General features: G+C 35.0%; 1 protein-coding gene across 2 annotated transcripts in view; it reads left to right on the top strand.

Annotated features, from left to right (window-relative positions):
• The window catches only part of EPHA6 (EPH receptor A6), an 874,394-nt gene that overhangs the window by 75,248 nt on the left and 780,869 nt on the right, over nucleotides 1-18,277 (top strand). The window lies entirely within an intron of this gene.

Here is an 18,277-nt window from a genome sequence, read left to right as displayed (position 1 = left end):
TCTTTTCCAATCAATAAGGGAAGACTTCTGGGCTTTCCTGTGGTGTGCAGGTGGAGTGACCTGACACTCCAGGAGCTCTTGGGAATTTAATTCCACATGTGTATGTTGTCTTCACAAGAGAGCTAAGGAAAACTTCTGTCTCAGAATATTCAATTTACGAATATTTCATGGGTCTGCCATAAGAATTGTGCTTAAGCATTTTATGTGCTTTTTCATTTAATCCTAATAATATCTATTTGCTGTAAATATTATTAGCACCATTTTATAGATAAAACAACTAAACCTGAGAAAAGTTACATAACCTTCCCGAGCTTGAGGTTATGTAAAGGGATTGGTATTAAAACCAGAGTCATCTCAGTCCCAAAAATCAGGGTTTTTAGCCATTCGGTGTACCTATAACCATTTCTTGATTTTCAAAATTGTCATTGATACAATGAGGCTGTAAAATAGCCTATAAGATTGTTCAAATGCAGTCTTAATGTAAATTATAATGTTGTTAGAATGACACGTATGTGTAAAAAATGTGTGGTTATTTAAAAGTGTTGAAAACATTAATTCATCTTTGAAAATCAAAAATATTTCACATTAAGGATAGTTAATTATTAAGTACTATTGTTTAGTCAGTGGCATAAGGATAGTTGGTGCATGTTTAGATTGTTTTGATATTTTTTTGCTTAGGGAATAAATATTCCTTTACTATGTTCCTTCTGGATTTATTTCTTTGTACGTCATGTGTAGTGACTATGTCTTTACACATATCTGTTAATGACTAGTAGTTAAGTTTAAAATATGGAGTAGTCCAATCCAGAAAATTCTCTTGTAGAAATAAGTGTTTTAGAAATGCTAGAGTGCTTGCCTTTCTGACACCATCTTCTAAGTAACCTGACCAAGAGGCTTTGTTGAGGGATATCTGTTATGGTTAATGCCACAATGCTCTGCTCCCTCAGCCATCTCTTAATTGGGAAAGAGGTGGAGACATGATCAAAATACATCCGGTTCATTGAGCTAACTGTAACCTCTCCTGTATGATTTCCATAAATGTCTAATCCAGCCAGATTCCTCTTTAGGAATTAAGGATTCCTAAATTAAGATCCAAGGAAAAGTAGCTACAGAAACCTTTGCCATAAAGATACCCTGAAAGACACATGGAAAAGGATTAGAGCAGAGGGCCTATGAAAAAAAACACAAACCAACAAAGTTATGTGCAAGCAAGAGTTTTAAGAGAGCAGAAAAACCTGCTGTTAGTCATCTTCTTGAGCTTGCCAGGTTTGAACTATAGCTGACTCTCCTGATCCAGTTCATAGATACTTTAAAAATGAATTCACATTTCTTTAGCTGACAAATTGTAAAGGCAAATTATAAACCCCATCCTATCACATCATCGTCATCATCATCATCACCATCATCATCACCATCATCATCACAGTGATGCAGATTATAAACCTGATGATGATGACAATGAGTATAGCAGATTGTAAACCTCCCAATAATGAATGTGATAATGATAGAAAAAACAAAACAAAAACAACAGAAGGTAGTGAAACACTGGTACTGCTTTGAGACACAACAGGAAATATGAAAAACCATGGAAGGCAGAATTTTCTTAAGAACATAGTAACATCAATGAGTGACTTCCCCTGCATGCAGGCAAGGATAGAAAACAGGGGAAATGAATATGCATAGTTTACTGGAGTCTATACATTTCTAAATATTTAATAATTTGATACATGAGAAACTATGATCTGTGGCCATTCTCTTTAGACTATCTCATCATATTCCTTTTTATGTCGATTCCTCTGCTAAATAAATAAATAAATAAATCACTGCCTTATTTTTTACTAATTGAAAGAGCATGTATTTGATAACAATGAAGTTAATTCTATGGTGAGGGGGAAAAAGCAAGAGAAAAGCAGATAGCAATGATTTAGAAAATCAGAGGTGAAGAATTTACCGATATCTATGAATATAATATGTAATTACTTTCATATTCTCTGAGCAGCTGAAAGATGTGTATGCAGTTCATTTTTCCAGTATTTCTGCTGTCCTTTAACGTATCGTCTTGAGGTTGTCTTATTACAAGCGTATATATTTTAAATGTATGGGTTTCCTTAAACCAATTACTCTGTATGTGCATAATGTAGTCTTTTCTATGTTCTCTCTCTCTCTCTCTCTCTCTCTCTCTCTCTCTCTCTCTCTCTCTCTCTTTCTCTCTCTCTCTCTCTTTCTCTCTATTTTTTTCTCTCTCTCTTTTTTTTTTTTTTACATGGTTACTTATAAAGGGTTAACTTCCATTCTCCTATGAAGAAGCTTCCTAGGAGAAACTTCCAGTTGTGGTTGTTGTTTTATATGAACTCCCATATTATATAATCTAAACTAAGATTTTGGCTTATCAGAAAGTCCTAATTGTTTTAGTAAGAGTCATTCAAAATATTTATAAGAGTCTACGTTGAAACCCAAGGCAAGTATCTACAAATGCTAAATTACCTTGTGAAACTGTAAGAGCTTATTAGTAAAACACTTAACTAGAGAAGCATCACAAATCAAATATTTTTATAAATTGTTTGTATTTTAATTGATTGACTCACATACCACATGACCAATCACTAATTCTTGTGATTGTTCATTCTGCTTCCTGAAACTTTTCAAATCAATTTCTATCACCACTGCATCAGTTCCTCATCTTTTCTTCTGCAAATTACCATGATTTTAAAAAATTATCCACAGATATTTAACAAAAGTCGTTGGAATAGCTAAATAGATGTACAGATGACAAATAAGAGACTATAGTTTACAATTCTCATTGGAGATGGAATAACTTGGTACTAACTTTGGACAGAATCAGTTGTGAAAAAAAAGACTTACTGTGTTCTTATTTAGCATTGGTCTTTAAGTACAGGTAGAAAAGTTTATCCATTTACTCTCTGTATTGCATTTTAAACAATCTAGTTCATTTTCTCTTTATATCAATTTTCTCACCAAAGGTTAAGTTGAAAGGTGCTTGAGAAAGGTATTTACCTAGGAAATAAAAAGGCTATAAAAGAGTTTATTAAGCTATTTAACCAACACCAATCAAGACATAATACACTTTCAAAGAATTAATGACCAGTTGAGAATTATTGATGATCTAAATCACATCTGGGAAATATTAACCCCAGATAGTCATTAATACTGTACTATGTTATTAAGATGAGAATAAAAATATAGAACATATGGATTTTTAATGGTTGATAGATGGACTGCAAATTTTAGAGAATTTATGCTAACCACTCAAGCTTGCAAAAAGCATAGGTCAATATGAAATGTTAAATAGGTTTTTGTAATCTGTATTTTATGCAATTAGTATAATATTTTGAACTAATGTACCATAGTAAGCAAAATAGGTTCTTAAAATGTTTTAACTGCTTTATTTTATCAAACCTGTTGTGCTCATAAATGTAATGCTTGACTTAGTTTTCATCTTTCCAATAATTAGTTGCAATGTATACCAAAATATTTTTATGGAATTTCAAAAGTCTTTCAAACAAAACCATGAAACTGGGATGTTCCTGCATTCTGCATACCACATTTAGAGAGGTAAAATTAAATATGTATTGTTGAAATAGATAACTCCATTGAATAATGTTATTCATTTAATCAAATTATATGCTTATCTTAAATGCTGTGCTTTCTGATGCATATAAGGGATTTCTGCATGGGTTTTTTTTGAGAGTTGCTTTAAGAAATAACCACATTATAAATCTTACAGTTAAAGAAATTGATACAGCAAATGTTACAGTTATTTGTAGTCTTCCTAATCATAAATAATGTATTAATTATTTGGATGATCATAAGTCTGGTTTGCCTATAACAGAACTGTTTTATTTCTCTTCTTCTAGAATGATTATTAATTGTACTCCTTCCACTTTTAAAACTGTCCTTGTGTGTAGGATAAATTTCATAGTTACTCTGATATTTTGGGTAATATTAATTGCATTACAAATAAACCTTAAATGTTTAATAGTTCAAACACAAAATAATGTTATTCCCATTCTTGTAATAGTCTAAAGTGAGTATTCCCATCAGCTGGAGTTCCTCCTCCTCCTCTCCATGGAGAAGATAATCCTTTTAAAAAATTCAGAAGTGGGAGTCCTGGCCAGGTAGCTTAGTTGGTTAGAGCATTGTCCTGATAGGCCAAGGTTTCAAGATCGATCCCTAGTCAGGGTCAGGACACACGCAAGAATCAACCTGTGAATGCATAAATAAGTGAAAAAACAAATCTCTCTCTCTCTCAAATATAAATAAATAAAAGTTCAGAAATGGGACACAACACTTCACATATTTCATTGTTTACAACCCAGTAACATTACTGCACTTAACTAAAAGGGAGGCAGAAAATGTAAGTTAGCCTGAGAAGAAGAGGAAAGGATTTAAGTGCAATGAACTAAACTACTAGTTGTCACTTAATATTCATTTTCCTGTTTTCTGTCATTACTGGAATGTTGATTTGAGGCAGCACTTTGTCCAACTGAAAATTCTGACAGTTTCTAATGTATTTTTGCAGGTATTGTAGTTCTGACAAAACACTGTGTTATAGCAGGTGTTTTGTTTTATTTCCAGGAGTGCTGCTAAAAATGACCTCTTTCAACTAGAGATCAAACCTTTTGACTAATATACTATACTTTTGCTATCTAGAATAGAGATGTGTTGTTTAGATCTTAAGCAGCCTTCTTGAACTCTAAGGTGTATTTGAGGTTGAGTTCACATGCTAGGAAGGTAGAGTTACCTATTGTTTAGTCATTAATATTATATGTATATTATAGACTTTCATAATATTGGAATATCATACAATATAATAAGTGAAGTAAAGAACAACATTTCTGCCGAAACCGGTTTGGCTCAGTGGATAGAGCGTCGGCTTGGGGACTGAAGGGTCCCGGGTTCGATTCTGGTCAAGGGCATGTACCTTGGTTGCAGGCACATCTCCAGTAGGGGGTGTGTAAGAGGCAGCTGATTGATGACTCTCTCTCATCGATGTTTCTAACTTGCTATCTCTCTCCCTTCCTCTCTGTACAAAATCAATAAAATATATTTTTTAAAAAAAGAACAACATTTCTAATCTTCATTTTTTTAATGTGTATACTTAGAACAAACAAACAAACATGAAAGGAAATAAAACTACTTATTAAGAATGTTTTTCTCTAGGTCATGAGATAATAGGTAGTTTGGTTTTCTGTTCATATTTCTATTTTTTCAAAATTCTCTGTAAATATTTATTTATTTTATTATTATATCACTAGAGGCCTGGTGCACAAAATTTGTACATGGAGGTCATCCCCTCAGCCCAGACTGCACCCTCTCCAATCTGGGATCCCTCAGAGGATGTCCAACTACTGATTTAGGCCTGATCCCAGGGATCAGACTAAACTGGCAGTCAAACATCCCTCTCACAGTCCTGGACTGCTGGCTCCTAATTGCTCTCATTGGAATGGAATAACTTGGTATTAACTTTGGGCAGGATCAACTGTGAAAAAAGGACTCTCACAGTCCTGGACTACTGGCTCCTAATTGCTCACCTGCTTGCTGACCTGGTCATCCCTAAGTTCTCCCCAGTGCCAGCGAAGTGGCCCCCAACTATCCCCTCCCTGCCAGCCTGCTCACCCCCAACTCCTTCCCCCCCCCCCATTCTGCTAGACTGGCCCCCCTTATTTCTCCCCCTTTCAGCCTGGATGTCCCCAAAACTCCCCCTGCAAGCCTAATCACTTCTACCTACCCACCCTGCCGGCCTGGTCATCCCTAACTTCCCCCACCTGCCAGCCTGGTTGCCCCCAACTGCCTCCCTCTGCCTGTTTACCCCTCATGGCCCTCCTGCCAGCCTGGTCAACCCACACAGCCTGCTTGTTAAATCGTTTAGTCATCCCTCACTAAGCTCCTGCCAGCCTGGTCACCCCATGTTGCCTTCTTGCTCAGTCATTTGGTTGTCCCTCACTAAACCCCCTGGACTGCTGGCAACCTGGCTGGCAGCCATCTTGTGAGGGCATTATGGCCAATTTGCATATTACCTCTTTATTATATAGGATTCCAATAATGGTTTCTGTTTTACAAAATATTTTATTATGGTTTCCAATTTTTAAAAAAATATTTTACATCTCTAAGCACCCAATTATAATCACTTAATGAAAAGTAGGAATAACATTTGAATGGCAGAAAATATGTAAATAAACATTCACAGATATTTCCTACCCTGTTTTCAGAATTTAATATTAATTTCTAGCTCAGAGTACATAGTCAACAAATATTAAGTGAACAATTGAATAACTGATTAAACTGATTCATTAATTTTAACTAAATATTAATATTATAGGAAAATATACTTCACAAATTTTCACTTATATAACACTTAATATGTCATTAGCATTGTGTTTAATTTAATTCTGAAATATTTATTTTCTAGCATTAGGTCTTATAGTATTATGTTTTTATTATTTCATTGAAAATCTAAAAAAGCAGATAAAACTTTTCTTATATCAAAACTATGAATATTGCACTTATAGTGTACTGTTTATATTTCCTTATTTAATTAAAGTTTTATTTCCAGGACTTTGCCTTTGTAAAATAAATAGGGATAAAAAACAAGGAACATAATCCTGAATATAGAGTCAATATACAAAAATCAATTTTATTTCCATATATTAACAAATAAAATATTTTACAGTTATTGTTTAATTTGTTGATTTAGAGAAATAGGGGGTGTGTGTGTGTATGGAGAGATGGATTTGTTTTTTCACTTAGTTATTGGTTCATTTTTGTATGTGACCTGACCTGGGATTAAACCCGAAATGTTGGCCTATCAGGATGACTCTAACTGAACTGCTCAGGAAGACTTAAATGTGTTTTTGTGACTTCAAAAAAACCCAAATACTTAGAAATCAAATAAAACTAAGAAAAGATGTACAGGACCACTATGTTTTAGAAATTACAAGTAGTCTTTAGAAAGAAATATTTATAGAAATAGAAAGTGTACATGTTCATGGGTTGGACAAATCACTGTTGTATAGTAATGAATTTTCTCAAAATACCTTATAGGTTTAATAAATTTATACAAACAAACACCTCATTTAGTGTTTCTTTGTCTCTTCTCCTTTTAAATAAAAAGTGTGCTGAAAGTAAAGTGAGCCCAGGATCATTTAGTATGTTCACAATAGTGTGCAATCACCACATCAGTCTAGTTTCAAAACATTTCCTTCGCCCCACACCCATTAAGTAGTTCCTCCTCTTTCTCTCTTTCTACCAGCCCCTGGCAATGAGATATCTGCTTTCCCTCTTTATGGATTTGCCTGTTCTGGATATTTCACATAAATGAAGTCATACAATGTGTGACCTTTTGTGTCTGGTTTCTTTCATTTAGCATGTTGTTGAGTTTTACCTATTTTCCCTTATGTTGTAACAAATACTAGTACTTTATTTTTTTTATGGGTGGATTATATACCATTGTATTTATATACCATTCAGGCAATAATGGACATTCAGACTCTTCACATTTAGTTATTGTTAATAGTGCTACTATTGCATAGGCATGTATTTTGTTAAGTTCTTGTTTTCTATTTTTTGGGATATAAACTTAATAATAGACTTGATAGGTCATGTGGTAATTCTATGTCCTACTTTGTGTAGAACTGCTAAACTTTTCTTTTCCATAGCTGAAGCGATATATGTTCTCACCAGCATTGTATGAAGGTTCTGACTCTTCCACATCCTCACCAACACTTCTTATTCTCTGTCTTTCTTTTGTATGTTTATGTGGATTGTATGTTCAGAATTGATAAGCTAATTCTGAAATTTTGTGCAAATAGAAAGAATACAGAGAAAAGTGGAAGAAGAACAATGTATTAAGGCATTGCACCATAAAATTATTTACAACACATAGTAATTAACACAGTATGATATGGCACAAAGGTAGACAAAGTGACTAAAAGGACAGACTAAAGTATTTAACAATAGACCCACCATGTATTAGATCACCTGATTTACAACAAGGTGACATTGCAGTAATATGGATAAAGTATTGTTTTCAATAAATGGTTTTAGGGTCAATTGGAGATGGGGGAAAATTTTATCTTCATCCTTTGAATGAGCCACTCGTTCTATGTGGTTCTAGAGTCTCTTGGGAGGGGCTTCAGTGGAGGCCTAGGTCAGCTGCCACCTGTGTCCTGCCCAGGGCTACCTGGTAGGAGCTACAAAGTAATCTGCAGTTGGTTACTGTCTGTGCTTGGCTTAGTGGCACCTGAAATAGGCCTTGCTGCAAACTGAGGCTGGTTGCTGCTAGTGCCACCTGGAGGACAAGAAGGTACGCAGAGGCAGCCAGATGCTACTTGTTTTGGGTTTGTGGACCTTTCACATATTTTAGGGAAGTCTGCACTCTGGCTGAAGCCAGTCACTTGTGAGTAACAGTTGCTGAAAGAGGTTCTAGCCTGTGCGTAAGTTGAGTTGAGTGGGTTCTCAGGGAATCACCAGCTCAAAGCAAGAGGGTTGTCAGCAAGTGAATCTGTGTGAAGGCCCTTTGAGCGGATCGCCTGGGATTTCCGCAGTCTCCCCCTTACTGGACCGAATCCCGGCTGATTTTCACAATCAGATGCTGTGGGGACTTTTTTTCCTGGCACTGGTGCCCGGGCTAGGGAGCCTGGTGTGGGGCTGGGACCCTGTGGTCCTCAGGGACAACCGCTGCAGCCCAGATACCCCTTCAGAGTCTTACCCACCATGCATGGGTGTGGAACCAGCCCACTTCACAGCTGCTCCCCTCCTGCTAGTCTCTGAGTGGCTTATAGGGGTTCTGTTATAGGGGTTCTGTTCAGCTAGTCTTTGGGTGAGTCTCAAGGATAGTGGTTCTATAATTTGTAATTTAGCTGTTGCTGTGGGAGGAAGGGAGCACTGCATTTACCTACTCTGCCATCTTGACCAGACGTTCCTAGCAAACTCCCTCAGAATTGACTTTTGATTTGAGGACTCATATTTTGTTTTGTTTTCCTCCTAAAGAAAAATTCACAACTATTATCTCCTTATGTATTGTTTTCTTCTATCATAAGATTATTATTAGGATGTTTCAGTCTTTTCTGTATATTTCTTAGTAGTTCTTTCATAATTTTAAGTTCTTTCCCTCCTTGTAAAGTAAATCAGGATAAATTATCAGGCTTTACACCTAGGAACAGAGAGGACTTTACTCACACATAAATGCATCTTTATGTATTCTCAGCCCTGGGGTGACTCTTCTGTCCAGAGACTCTCTGTTCAGAAATGCAGTCGGTATCCAGTGTCCTCAAATATGCTATTCTGTAGCCTATGCCTTCCATACAGAACTGTATTTGTCCCTGAACAGATGTTAAAAAATATAATCAGAAATTCTTATGTAGAGAGAACAGCAAAATAAAGGAGAGAGGTACTAATTAAAATTAGTGTCCTTTATGCTAATTTTTCCAAATGGATTCCAAAATTCATAAATATTTTATTTTATTTTTTTAATTCATAAATATTTTAAATATTTTGTGAATGTGTTGGCTGACATTGTGAATTATATAATAGAAATATCCACAGCAAAATTAGGCATTTGGGTACACATGATTTGGTAATTTCTCTTTTGGCTGATAGAAAGTGTAGTATGGGAGAATGAACTAGTCCTCACTGGTGAACTAGCTAATGCTGCCACTTAGTGTGAGGAAGTTATTGGGCAGTGTTTTATCCCTCAGTGCATTAAAATTTTCATCCTAAACACTTACAACTTCAAACCTAAAAATGAATAAAAAGGAAAAGTATTGATTTTCTAATGTTTTCCATTACTTGAGTTTTAAGAAATCAGTATTGTTGCAGTTATCTGTTTTGAAATAAATATTGCTAAAGAAGAAAACCATATATTGAAACTGATATTTAATTGAAATGTAACCCTTAATGAGGACAATGCTTAGACACAAAGTGTGGCCTTTACATGCTCTCATTTTATATTTATTATGCAAACTATTTTTAATATTAAAATAATCATCTCAGCCTATATATGTTTTAATATTTGTAATGTGACTTAAGTTTTGTTATTGGGAGTCATGCTAAAAATAATATATAGATTTATATTGAAATGATGAAAACATAGCTTATAGAATAAATCTGCCATAACATGAACCATAGGAAGGGTTAGTTTAATAACCGCAGTACCTTCTGGACTTCATTTTCTCAGTCTCACTACCACTTAATCTCATTTAGGGAGTCACAGTAATCACTCAACACAGTTCAAAGTATCCTTCTATTCCAATGTTTTCCTATTCATCAATTACTTAAGTAATATGTGCAACCTATGAATTTTTATGTGTACATCTAAGAAATGTAATTTTCATGTAATTTCAGTAACCAATTATGTCTTGTTGAAAGTACAACCTAATTAAGAATTATAAACACACACACATTATGTAGTAGTTTCCTCCCAAGACTACAGTGACAAATTTTCACAAACTGATTAGCTTAAAACAACAGGAAATTATTCTCTCACAATTCTTGGGCAAGAAGTTTGAAATTAAGGTATTGGCAATGTCAGGCTCCTCTGAAGAATCTTAAAAAGAATACATCTTTGCTTCTCCCAAGCTTCTGGTATTTGCCAGCAATCCTTGGAATCCTTGGGTTGTAGCTTCATCGCTCCACTTTCTGCCTGTACCTTTCCAGGACTATATTTTCTCAGTGTGTCTGCCTCTTCACATGGGCTTTCTTACAGGGACACCATTAACTGCATTTAGGGTCTGCCCTAATTCATCATGGCTTCATCTTAACCTCCTTATATCTGCAAAGAACCTGTTTCAAAATGAGGTCACATTTGCTGGCTCTAGATGAACATGTAATTAGTGTGGGAAACTATTCAACTTACTACATGTCAGCATATTAATTTTCATATTGTTATAAAAGATATACTCACAGTTTAAAATAGGGGAAGTTATAGTTAAATATATAGGTTGATTCAATACTAAGTCATTACTTCTGTTCAGTGTCTGCATCTTCCTTCTAGGTTAACATCTGACTTTCTGAGTTAACTCATTCTCCTCAAGGAGCTCTTGGAAAGCTAAGGAGAGTTAAGAACATAAGCATTAGTGAAAAACAGTTGATGGTAGAGTAATTTCTTTGTGTCTTACGTCTTTAAGTATTTCATTATAAGCAGGTAATTTATCATAGAGGATGCTGTCTTTAGTGAAATCAGAAAACATGTTGTTAAACATAATACAGAGAATAATGGAAATAAAGATATTTGGAAAATTTGTATACATTTTTCTAACTTCAGGAAATAATCTTAATTTACAATTGATATGGCCTCCAGCAGCCCTTAAATAAATCATGAAACGTTTCTGGAATGATAGAAGCATGTAATCAATTTTTATTAATTCTTGGGGTCTGATGGATGCCTCCCACTATTAGGCTTTGGTCTGTTTTGTTCTGTGAATCTATGGCAGTAATAATAAATTATCACCCAAACTGATTCCTTTTGAAAATGGAGTGAACATTGTTAATAATTATTCTAGTATAATAGATATAAACAGGCTTTTAATTCTGCTAGCTATTATCTACTGATCTTTTTATTCATAATTGGAATAATTGTGCCTCTCAACATAGCAAAATGTAATGATTGGACACGGCTTCCCTAAGTCATACTTAATATGTCACAGTTATTGTACTAAGAAGGAGAAAGGTGCTAATTCAATGAGATGACTGTACAAATTGGTGTAATCTGTTTTGCATAATACCACAGAGGGGAAAAACTACATATGTAATTTCAATATAAAGGCTACTGCCTGCTTAAAATTTCACAAGTAAAATATTCCTATACATGTGTCTTATTTTATCGCATGTAGTAGGTTTACCACAAATGAAATAAAACACTGAATGTCCTCAGGAAATATTCTAAGAGGAGAATTAATTTTTTTAAGAGAAAAATTTCCATTAATCTCAATGATAGATTTTTTTTTTTTTTGCAAAGGATCAGAATTTTTCTTTTTTGTTCTTCAATTTAAAATGGCTACAAATTTAGTTATGTAAGTTCATCTGTTGCGTCTCATTTATAATAGAGGATATGTGGGAATATATATGTTTCAGAGATATGTTTTCAGTGTTCATAAGTAAGAGGCAAAAAATGATAAAAAAGCAAAAACAATCATAATAGAAGAAAAAAGAAGATAGTGAGCATAATGAACATAAAACTATAGGAAGTGAGGGAAAGAGAGGAGCTTTTGAGGAACAGAGAATATGACTGTGATAACAGGCACGGAAGGAGATGTTTGGTTTGGGAAATTCTTTTACGATGCAGAGAATGTCACTGAGTAAGATACTTCACGTGGAGTGTTTTTACCGCAGGAATGGACCCTGGCATGTCCCAGTGCAGCTAAGCATCCTGTTCATCTCTGTCAGTCCCGGCCCTTCAGAGACTGGTTTCCAAGAATTGCTCATTATGAGGAAGAGGACATGAGGAAACATTTGAAATAACAAGTGATTAATGGTATCATTACTGAGTCCTGTGCTATTATGCAAAATCTATAATGTTTGTGTAAACCAAATGGAAAAATGTGAATATCCATGGTATCATTACTGAGTCCTGAGCTGTTATGCAAAATCTATAATGTTTGTGTAAACCAAATGGAAAAATGTGAATATCCATGGTATCATTACTGAGTCCTGAGCTGTTATGCAAAATCTATAATGTTTGTGTAAACCAAATGGAAAAATGTGAATATCCATGGATTACCATAGATTACCAAATTCTTAAAAAAAAAATAAAAAAAAAAAAAATATATATATATATATATATATATATATATATATATATATATATATATATATTGCATTTTACAGAGAGGAAGGGAAAGTGATAGAGAGCTGAAAACATTGATGAGAGAGGGACATCAGTCATCCACCTCCTGTGCACCCCCTACTGGGGATGTGCCGGCAGCCAAGGTACATGCCCTTGACTGGAATCGAACCTGGAACCTTTCAGTCTGCAGACTGATGCTCTATCCACTGAGCCAAACCGGTGAGGGCAGATTACCACATTCTTAATCTTTAATATAACAGGCCATAGGTTAAAGATAAACTTGACTGCTTGGCTAAATAGGGAGTGGTTAGCCATGAGTATTGACTATAACCTCACATTTGGCTGGAAATAGAAAGGAACTAATACAATCTCTGTTGCATCAATTGTAACATTTGAGGCCTAGAGGCCCCATGTTAGGAGGAACTAAAACTCATGGAGAATGAAACCTTCTGTAAGACAAGACAGTTTTTGTTAGTACAAGAGACTCCCATCGGCCAGCAGAGTCTGAAGTTCTGCAGTGGGCACCTTAGGTTAACTTGTGTATATTCATGGGAGTTACAGCAGGCTTAAATATTTGAATATGCTGTCCTGGCAGGGTAGCTCAGTTGATTAGCGTGCTGCTCTGATATGCCAAGGTTATGGGTTCGATCTCTGGTCAGGGCACATACAAAAAGCAGCTAATGAATGCATAAATAAATGGAACAATAAATCAATGTTTCTCCCTCTCTTTTCCCCTTTCTCTTTCATTCTTAAAATTCATAATTTTTAATTGAAAAATACATGTGAGTATGCTAAGAAGGAAACAGTACTATATTGGCTATAAATGAAGAAAAAATAGTGGATATATATGAACAAGCTTGTGAGGACAGCCATAATGCATATATGGTTAAATAAATAAAGAAATTAATTGAATAAGTAAAAATGAGCAATAAAAAAAACCTATTTCATTAACAGCATATGCAACATAACCTCATTTTTTTTAACCTTAACAAAACATACGAAAATTATTGGCACTGTATATGTAGGCACAATATAATACAATATAGAAAAAAAATTAGGTGTTCGACTGCCAATTGATTATATTGTGATAATCCAGTTACCTTCTGGATTCAGGATTGGATTGAGAGAACTTTGGGAAAAGATGACCTTTAATTTTTTACTTTATATCCTTTTATTCAAAAAAAGAGTAAAATTATAAATGATATTCAGAATCAGTTTTACCTTTAAAATTTTAAGAAAAATGCTTAGACTTCAAAAAAGGGATGGAATTATTAAAATGTTGAATGTCATAGCAGAATTCAAATAAAACTAAATGCTTTATAACTTAAATTTCCACCAAAGGAGTGGCAGCCTTCCTGTGTTGCTAAGTGGTTTAGAATGGTGTCTTGCTCCTTATGGGAAAAAGGTAGAGGGGCATATGTTTCAAAATTCCAGTTGACAAGAATAGCAAGGAAGATATAGATTTCAATTTATAGCTAAGAGTCTACAAATATAATTAGGACTTTTATGAGTTTTTGAGTGACCACAGATCATCTTCCAACAAGTCTTAGAAATAGTTGTATCAATCTATTTGTACCTAATCATTTGTGTTAATCATGCATTAATGTATCATTTCTGCCACACATCTTTAATATGCAAGTTACATAGTACCAAAAGAAAAGTTGGACATTGTATTGAAAAGTATTTTTTTAATCTCTTGTATTTACAAGTAAATTATAGGGACATAAAGACATCACTGCAGAGAGTGAAATGATTATGCCAGTGTTACAATAGTTATTGCTAATTTAATACATTAGAGTATTATAGTGCCAATATGAAATATGATGAAAAAATGGAAAAAGACCAGGGTTAGGGCCTGGGCAGTGGAGACTTCTTGACATTATTTAGCTTTTGTGGGACTGCTGTATTGGGAAGGATGGTCATATTTGCTGTTTAACTGAGCAGATATTTAGCAGAAAGTTATTTTTAAACCAGTGGTCCAGTTTTGTCTAGTAGGAAAACAAATACTCCTTAGAAATCCAAACAGAGGAATTAAAATATGAATTGTTTACAATGTGTTAGAATGACTGGAGGACCAAAAGGGGGAAATAAATATACACAGAGGCCTGCAGGAATTTACTGCTGGAAGGAACAAAAGGACAGTGATTATCCAGATCCCAGTGAAGGAGTGCTGCTGAGGCCCCTTCTGCTGTTGAAACTAAGGACTTTCCATTTTTCAGCCAGCCAAGAGTCACACACCAACTGATGCTGCAGGAATCCGGGAGCCCACTGTCTGGCTAGAGCTCTTGGACTAATCTGTAACATTGGCGGAGTCTGGTCTTTGCTGCTGCTGCTTTGCCTAGAGCCAGAGAAACAGTGAGGCTCTGCTGCTAAGACTGCTGAACTACCTCTGTCTCTGCTGCCAGAGCCACAAGCAGGACTGGCGAGCAAAAAGACCTTTTCTCCTCCAGCTTTTAATCTCCCTCTAGGGTGTCTCATTGACAGGACCTAACGGGAAGTCAGGCAGCAGTGGATTCTGGGAAATTGCTGCTACATGTGCTAATTGTATTCTCTCAACAAGTAGAGGTTGAGCATCTTTTATGTGCTATATATATTTTAAGTGCTGGGGACTCAAAAGTGAACAAAGAGATACAGCTTCTGCCTCTGTGGTGCTTACTTATTTTAGCAGAGAGAAAAAATTATATATATAAGTTACTATAATGTAAAGTGGTAATAGCACTAAGAAAAAATAATGGTAGAACAGTGGCAGACTGATGGTGAAATAGCACAGGAATTGGGGGAGACATCTCTGATAAATGTCATATTTGAACAAAATTATAAAATAACAGAAGAGATGGTGAATTGTGTGGGTATCAGAGGGCAGAGTGTTCTTGGGAGAAGTATCATCTAGTGCAAAGCCTTAAAGCTTGAGTGATTGATAAATATGAGGAAAACTGTGGGACCAGCATGGCTAAGTGCAAAGGGGACAAGAGCAGTAGGAATTGAGGATGAAGAGATTTCATCTCCCTTTCTCCTGCTTAGTAACAATAAACTCATTTGACTCAAATATTCCATAGAACCATCTTTGAGATACTCTGTTCAAAAAGTACAGCAGAAATTTATAGATATTGGTCAGTCTTCCAGCACCGACAATACTTCTAAATTTGATGGACAGGATGATGTACATGAATGTCCTGTAAGATAAAATTAGCTCTCAAAAAAACAAAAACTATAATATTTTACTTATCAAATTAAAATTGTAAACAGATAATAACACTGACACAAGAACATTAAAACTAGTGTTCTGTTCTTGTCATGATGAGAGTAGCAGTGTACACACTGAGAAGCAAGTACATAATGCACACTATAAAATCAACACCATGCCTTCCTAGTTTTACTGCTTGTGAGACTCTTGCCTAGGGAAGCAGAAGTCATGTTGCATGTGCTCAATGAAGTGAATTGCCTGATTCTTTAAACATTTCTATGAGAACAAAGAAAAATGGATTACAATGTGAGGTACATTAATTGCAAATATTTATGACACTTCAAATAGAAGTTTACTAAATCATAGATATTTTATGTTGACTTAGGTTTATTAAGAACACCAGAGTCTTAAGAACTTCCCTGTTCTGTGAATAATTTTGTAGGAACATTTTATTTTATTTGTAAAATTATTTGTAAATTATTTTAAATAGGATATAGAATGTTCTTTCCGTGTTTGACTTTTTTTGGTTGTAATTTTAATGTTCAAAATTGTTTGAGCATTCTGTAAGTCCATCCATGATACTTGACTTAATCATCTAGCATCCCAAATTTATCTAATAAAATGTGAAAACTCAGATTAAAATAAAATCATATGGAATATTATATCTTTCCACAAGAAAATGAACACAAAATCAGAAGTTATGAATGTTATTTAAACAATACTAAGTACTTCACAATTTCATGGCACTGGATTCTAAAATGGTAAATGTACCTGAATTGAAATATCTCATCTGTTTTGTCACTTGTAAGAAAACTTGTAGTTTGTAGCATGTGGGAAAGAAGACTATTATTTATTCTTAATCTGATTTTCTGACTATTATAAGAATCACCAAGAGTAACAATCTCTACAGATGTCAGAGAATATAAATTTGTTTTAACTTACTATCTATGGATCAATTCAATGTAGTAACTTTCAGTCTATAAGAGCAATGAATTTTTCCTGTAATACCTACACATTGCAGAATTTTGTATTTTAAGATTTTTTTAAATGGGAATACGTTTATTAGTGTATATCTAATATATGCAGGAATGTGTATGGTGCATGCATACATGTGTTCACACACATATTCAAAACTCAAAATTACATCTATAAAATCTGGATATGACAGGTCTGCTGAGTATAAAATATATTGAAAAATCATTGAGAAATTCAGTGAATTACCAAATTTTTTTTTCTTTTTCCTTTTTATAAACACCGAATTAATCCAGATTTTGTTTACTGAGTAATTGTTAAGCAGAGCAGCAAGAGACATGGCAGGCAGATAGCTTCCATTCCCCTACCTTCTTTCTCTCTCCCTTTTTGTTTTTACTTGTATTTCTGCACATCCTGCAGTCTCAGATTTTCACTGTGTTTTGACACCAACACGGTATGTGAAGGGGTCAAGTGTCAGCCATTTTGGTAAGTTTCAGCTAAGCCCAGGCTTTTGTCTCCCCTGGTTCTCAGTTCCTTTACTCTTGGACTCTCTTCCTCATGCTCTAACATCTGTGCCACGATGCGACCGGGCCCTCTGATCTCACTTAAGTATCCACTGAGCATATTGAACACTCAGACAATGAAGGAACTCATAGCTATTCTAGTCCTACCATGTATCCTATTATCTCTTTCTTTAAGATATATGTGTATCTCTGCGCCTTTGTCTACAGTTTCTAGTTACATCATCTGATCTTTGTCTTAATTTTCTATGTTGCTTTTTGTGGTCCTAGAATACATTGCAGCAGAAAAGTCCTACAGTTAATTATCTTAGGACAACCATTGAATTAGGAGGCAAAGAGTTTTCAGGATACCTTTTTTTTTATATCAATACAAAGTTTAGAGTATGGAAAGGTGGTGCAAAATTTGGGTCACAGGAAGAAGGAGGAGAAACCAGGACTGGAGATGAATGGAGATCTAAGAAAGGACACCAGGTTCTGCAGGGGTAAGATTATTAGGTCGAGGTTTGAAAGATACTGAGGTTCTAGATCACATGTGTCAAACACAAGGCCCGCGGGCCAAATCCGTCCCTCCAGGCCTTGCAATTTGGCCCGCACCGCACTGTCATCACTGCACTCTGCTGCATTTCCATCACAATGTCAGTTTATGACTGTTCAGTAAACCATTCAGCCCCCGATTTAGGCTGGATTATAGATTTTGGCCCCTTCTCTGATTGAGTTCGACACCCCTATTCTAGATGAATGATCCCTGCAATCTTGGTGGAAGTGGTAGGTAGTGAAGGAGAGAGGAATTGGTTACTA

Source organism: Pipistrellus kuhlii, unplaced genomic scaffold, assembly GCF_014108245.1.
Source record: "Pipistrellus kuhlii isolate mPipKuh1 unplaced genomic scaffold, mPipKuh1.p scaffold_m20_p_2, whole genome shotgun sequence".
Lineage (NCBI taxonomy): Eukaryota > Metazoa > Chordata > Mammalia > Chiroptera > Vespertilionidae > Pipistrellus > Pipistrellus kuhlii.
This window is presented reverse-complemented; position numbering and strand designations above follow the sequence as displayed.